The following is a 5692-nucleotide window of genomic DNA, read 5'->3' as shown; positions in this document are numbered from 1 at the left end:
TCCCTGCGTTGAAGCTGAGAATTGAGTAAGGGAAAGAGCCAGTCTTGGGAAGCTGTAAATGGAGGTTTCCAGGCAGACGGAAGAGGATGTGCAAAGGCTTGAGATGGAAGCCCCTTGGCGTGTTCGGAAAACAGAAAGGTTTGTGTGCTGGAGAACAGTGAGCAAGGAAGAGAAGAGATGAGGGTGGAGAGGAGGGCAGCGTCAGAGCAACAGGGCCTTGCCAGTCCTCATCATCATGAACTTTACAAGGGAGCTAAAAGCCATGGTAGAATTTTACCTGGAAAATGGCATCATCAATTTGTGCTTATTACTCTGACCATCTCACTTGTATTAGGATAGCTGCTATCAAAAAAACAAAAATAAGCGTGAGCAAGGATCTGGAGTACTGGAACCCTTCTCCCCTCCAGCTGGAATGTGAAGTGATGCAGTCTCTATGGAAAACAGTATGGCAGTTGCCCAACAAAGCAAAAATAGAACTACCATATGATCCCGCAATTCCACATCTGTGTATATACCCGAAAGAATGGAAAGCAAGGACTCGAATAGATATTTGCACACACATGTTCATAGCAGCATTATTCACAGTAGCACAGCAGTGAAGATGCACTTAATGCCACTGAACTGTGCATTAAAAATGGTTAGGAAGACTTGGCACAATAGCTCACACCTGTAATCCCAGCATTCTTGGAGGCCTAGGTGGGCAGATCATGAGGTCAGGAGTTTCAGACTAGCCTGGCCAACATGGCAAATACTAAAAATACAAAAATTAGCTGGGCATGGTGGTGGGCACCTGTAGTCCCAGCTGCTTGGAAGGCTGAGGTAGGAGAATCACTTGAACCCCGGAGGCGGAAATTGCAGTGAGCGGGATGGTGCCACTGCACTCCAGCGTGGTGACAGAGCGAAACTCCGTCTCAAAAAAAAAAAAAAAAAAAAAAAAAAAAAGGTTAGGAAGGTAATTTATGTTAGGTGTATTTTGCTCAGTGAAAATTTAAAAACAAAAAAGCTTACTCTGTTCTAGAGAAAAGTTTGGAAAAGGGTTATCAGTCAGTATCTTCCCTTCTTCCTAACAGTATGCACTCACTCTTTCCTTCCTAGCAGTGGGAAGTTCAGACATCCACTCCTTCCCCAAATGGCCTTGTACTCCGGGGGAGGATGATTCCAACCTCTTCTTCAGAGGAGGTCTCACTGGCCTACAGCAGTAGTTCTTAAAATGTGGCTGAGGGCCAAGCACAGTGGCTCAAGCCTGTAATCCCAACACTTTGAGAGGCTGAAAAGGGAGAGTCTGTTGAGCCCAGGAGCTTGAGACCAGCATGGGCAACATAGTGAGACCCCATCTCTACAAAAAATACAGAAATTAGCTGGGTGTGGTGGCACAAGCCTGTAGTCCCAGCTAACTTGTGAGGCTGAGGCGGAAAGATCGCTTGAGCCCAGGAGGTCGCGGCTGCAGTGAGCTGTGACTACACCCCTGCACTCCAACCTGAATGACACAATGAGACTCTTGTCTCAAGAAAAAAAAAAAACAGTGGCCGAACATTCCTGGAGTCTCTAAGGTCCTTTACAGGAGTCTGTGAGTTTGTTTTCCAACATATCTTATTGAGGCTGAGTTTTTAAAAATATATATACTTCTACTAATAGATTGCAACAGATTAAATGCCAAAGCAGATATCAGAATCCAGCTGTCTCACATTAAACTCAATATTAAAGTGATTTGTAAAAGGTAAAGCAATGCTACTCTTCTCCTTAAATGTTATAATTTTGCAGCATGTTACTATTTCTTATGAAAATGTTACTTATGTTAATATGTAATAGATTTCCTTTTCCTTTTCTTTTGAGACGGAGTCTCACATTGTCTCCTGGGCTGGAGTGCAGTGGTGCAATCTCAGCTTGTTACAACCTCCACCTTCCAGGTTCAAGCGATTCTCCTGCCATGGCCTCCCAAGGAGCTGGGATTACAGGTGCCCACCACCATATCCAACTAATTTTTTGTATTTTTAGTAGAGACAGGGTTATCATTATGTTGGCCAGGCTGGTCTCAAACTCTTGACCTTGTGATTCACCCAGTTTGGCCTCCCAAAGTGCTGGGATTACAGATGTGAACCACCACCCCTGGCCTAACCCCATAGATAGATCCCTGTAGGTTCAGTCCTCTAGCAAGTGGAAATAAACCAGACCTTGAAATAAACTAGCTACTACAATGGAGTGTGAGAAGCAGTTGGTTCTTTGTGCAGATACTGGGCCAGAGGAGACAAGAAAGTGGTTTTGACTTCTTCCTGTTTATCCCTTCTGATGGGCCATGTGAGGACCCTTGACGGGAGCATTCAGGAAGTATTAACACTTGCCAATAGCCAACCACTTTCAAAGGAGACAACTCTGGGACCTCAGGTCTGCCTTAGCCTGCCCACTGCAAAACATTTACATTTGCTCTCCTGTCTAATACAGGAAAAATCCATTTTTAATTTTCAATGGAATGTTCTCAGCCTTAAAATGTGGGCCTTTGTTCATTCTAATTCGCCTACATCTGCATAAAACAAAAGTTCATTTTCAGAGCCATGTGGAGGGGGACTGTGCACAATTCCAGTTATTGTATAGAAAAGCTATCTGCCTAACTTTTTATTCAGAGAGCAAATAATATGTCCAAGATGTTATTGTGGGTGTTCTTCTGTCACTCATACTGATGATGTCTTGTCTATCTCTCAAGAAACAATGGGCATTTATTTAAGATTGCTTAGATTTAGTAACATTCTTTCATTTTTCATTTCAAATGGCTCTTAGCTGTAGAGTGGGGGAAAAACGAGTTTCTTGAATATTTTTAACAGTTGTAATGGGTTCTAATTTTACCTACAGTGGAAACATTTGAAAGTTTTTAATGTTAATATTATTCTGGCAAGTTAATATGAATTAAAGAACATTAAACAAATATGTCAGTGCAGATCATGAAAGCAAAAGATATTAGCATTTCCAGTCCTGAACTGATTTCTGTGTACATTTTCTTTTAAAAAATTGTTTCTTTTCCAACACTACTGAACTGTACGCTTAAAAGTGGTCAAGGCTGGGTGCAGTGGCTCATGCCTATAATTCCAGCACTTTTGAGAGGCCGAGGTGGGCGGATTGCCTAAGCTCAGGAGTTCAAAACCACCCTGGACAACATGGTGAAACACTGTCTCTACTAAAATAACAAGTTAGCTGGGCATAGTAGCGCACGCCTGTAGGCTGAGGCGGGAGAATCACTTGAGCCCAGGAGGCAGAGGTTGCAGTGAGCCGAGATTGCGCCACTGGATGATGGAGTGACTCCCCATCTCCAAAAAAAAAAAAAAAAAAAAGTGGTCAAGATGGTAAATTTTATGTTATATGTATTATTTATATATATATTTAAAGCTTCTCCAAATCTTTAAAATTTGGAAACATTCATTTGGTAACAAAGTAGTACAGTTGGCCATGTATGGTGACTCATACCTATAATCCCAGCACTTCGGGAGGCCAAGGCAGGAGGATAGCTTGAGCCCAGCAGTCCAAGACCAACCTGGGCAACATAGTGAGACCCTGTCTCTACAAAAAATACAAAATTTAACAGGCATGGTGGCATGCACCTGTAGTTCTAGCTACTTGGGAGGCTGAGGCGGGAGGATCGCTTGAGCCTGCGGAGGTCAGGGCCACAGTGAGATGTAATGGCACCATTGCACTCCTGCCTGGGTGACAGAGTGATATCCTGTCTCAGAAAAAAAAAAAAAGTACAGTTGTCCTGCTATCTGAGGGGGATTGGTTCCAGGACACCCCTGCAGATATCCAAATCCACACATGCACCAAGTCCCTGATATAAAATAGCATAACATTTGCAAATAACCTACACACATCCTCCTGTGTACTTTAGATCATCTCTAGATTATTTATAACAACGACTGAAATGTAATGCTAGGTAAATAATTATTATATTATTTTTAAAATTGTATTATTTTTATTGTTTTTATTCCCCTGAATATTTTTTTTCTCCTTCAAAAAAAAATTTTTTTTTTTTTTTGAGACAAGGTCTCGTTCTGTCACCAGGCTAAAGTGCAGTGGCATGATCATAGCTCACTGCCGTCTTGACCTCCTGGGCTCAAGTGATTCTCCCATGTTGGCCTCCCAAAGTGCTGGGATTACAGGTGTGAGCCACTGCACCTGGCTTTTCCCTCCAGGAATATTTTCATCTGTGGTTGGTAGAATCCACAGATGTGGAACTCATGGAAATGGAGGGCTGACTGTACTTCCCATAGCTGCTTACCATATTCAAAGGGAAGCTTGATGGCAAAATAGTCTGAGGCCCAAAAAAATCCAACAAGCTCTAGAAAACATGCTTGAAAAACCAGCAGCTCCCTTCCCCACTTCACATTCTTTCCACTCTCCAGAAGCAACCACTTTCTTTGTTCTCATCTCCAGATCTCAGGTACTTCCAAATTATTCATGTTTAAGCATTATCAGTATCTCATCACTATGGTAGATGAGGACTATCTCTTTCACTACCATCAACACACACACCCCTCAACTCCTCCTCTTCCCAATAAGGGTGTAGCATGAATTTAGTTAATAATCCATGTTTACATTATTATGACAATGACATGCCAATCATAGCTGAGCCATGAATTAGACTATGACTTTCCCTTTCTTGCTTATATGATTGTTATGAATCAGTAATTTTTTCTTAGTGTTCATTGTACCAATCATTTATTCAATCCTAAACTCTCCAGTTGTATATCTCCTCTCAAAATGTTCAAGTACCCCTGACTGGCTCCTGTCTGGACTGGTTGCTGTGTACGCTGTCACCTTGGGGGTTCCCTTCTTTTGTATGCCCTGCGTCTTCCTTAGTTTAGTCCCTCATGGTTGAGGAACAGCTTCCTGATAAAAGGCACATAAGAAGTGACATTTTTGCTGGCCAATGTGGTGGCTCATGCCTGTAATCCCAGCACTTTGGGAGGCTGAGGCAGGTGGATCACTTGAGGCCAGGAGTTCGAGACCAGCTTGGCCAACATGGTAAAACCCCCATCTCTAACAAAAATTTAAAAATTAGCTGGGCATTAGTGGTGCATGCCTGTAGTCCCAGCTACTTGGGAGGCTGACGCACGAGACTCACTTGCACCCAGGAGGTGGAGGTTGCAATAAGCTGAGATCATACCACTGCACCTTATCTCAAAAAATGAAAATAAGTAACATTTTTGGGAACTGGTATGCCCGGAAACCTTTTTATTCCACTTACTCTTACGCTAATTGAAGTTGGAAATAACGTTCCCTCAGAATTTTAAAGATATTGATCTACTTTATTCTAATATCTGATTTATTTGAAGCATTCAGATTCTCAGTTCTTTGTATGAAACTTTTAAATTCTTTTCTATTTCGGATATTCTTTATACTGAAATTCACAATGACATACCCTAGTGTGGGTCTGTTTTTATATATTGTGCTGGGTATTGAAAGTCATGGCTTTCAGTTAAATTTTCTTTAATTACTTCACTAATGATTTCCTCTGCTATTTCTTCAGTTCTCTTTATGGCATGCTCATTATTCAGATCTGAGGCCTTTTATTCTGGTCTTTTCTTTCTTACTTTCCAGCTGTTCTTTTTGTACTACTTTGTAGATTTCCTCAACTTCATCTTCTAACCCTTCTATTGAGTTTTTAATTTCTATTTTCAGGTCTTGTTTTCTTAATATGCCTTTTTTTCTT

This window comes from Cebus imitator, unplaced genomic scaffold (genome assembly GCF_001604975.1).
Source record: "Cebus imitator isolate Cc_AM_T3 unplaced genomic scaffold, Cebus_imitator-1.0 Scaffold92, whole genome shotgun sequence".
Lineage (NCBI taxonomy): Eukaryota > Metazoa > Chordata > Mammalia > Primates > Cebidae > Cebus > Cebus imitator.
The sequence above is the reverse complement of the archived record's forward strand: the minus strand, read 5'-3'. Positions refer to the sequence as shown.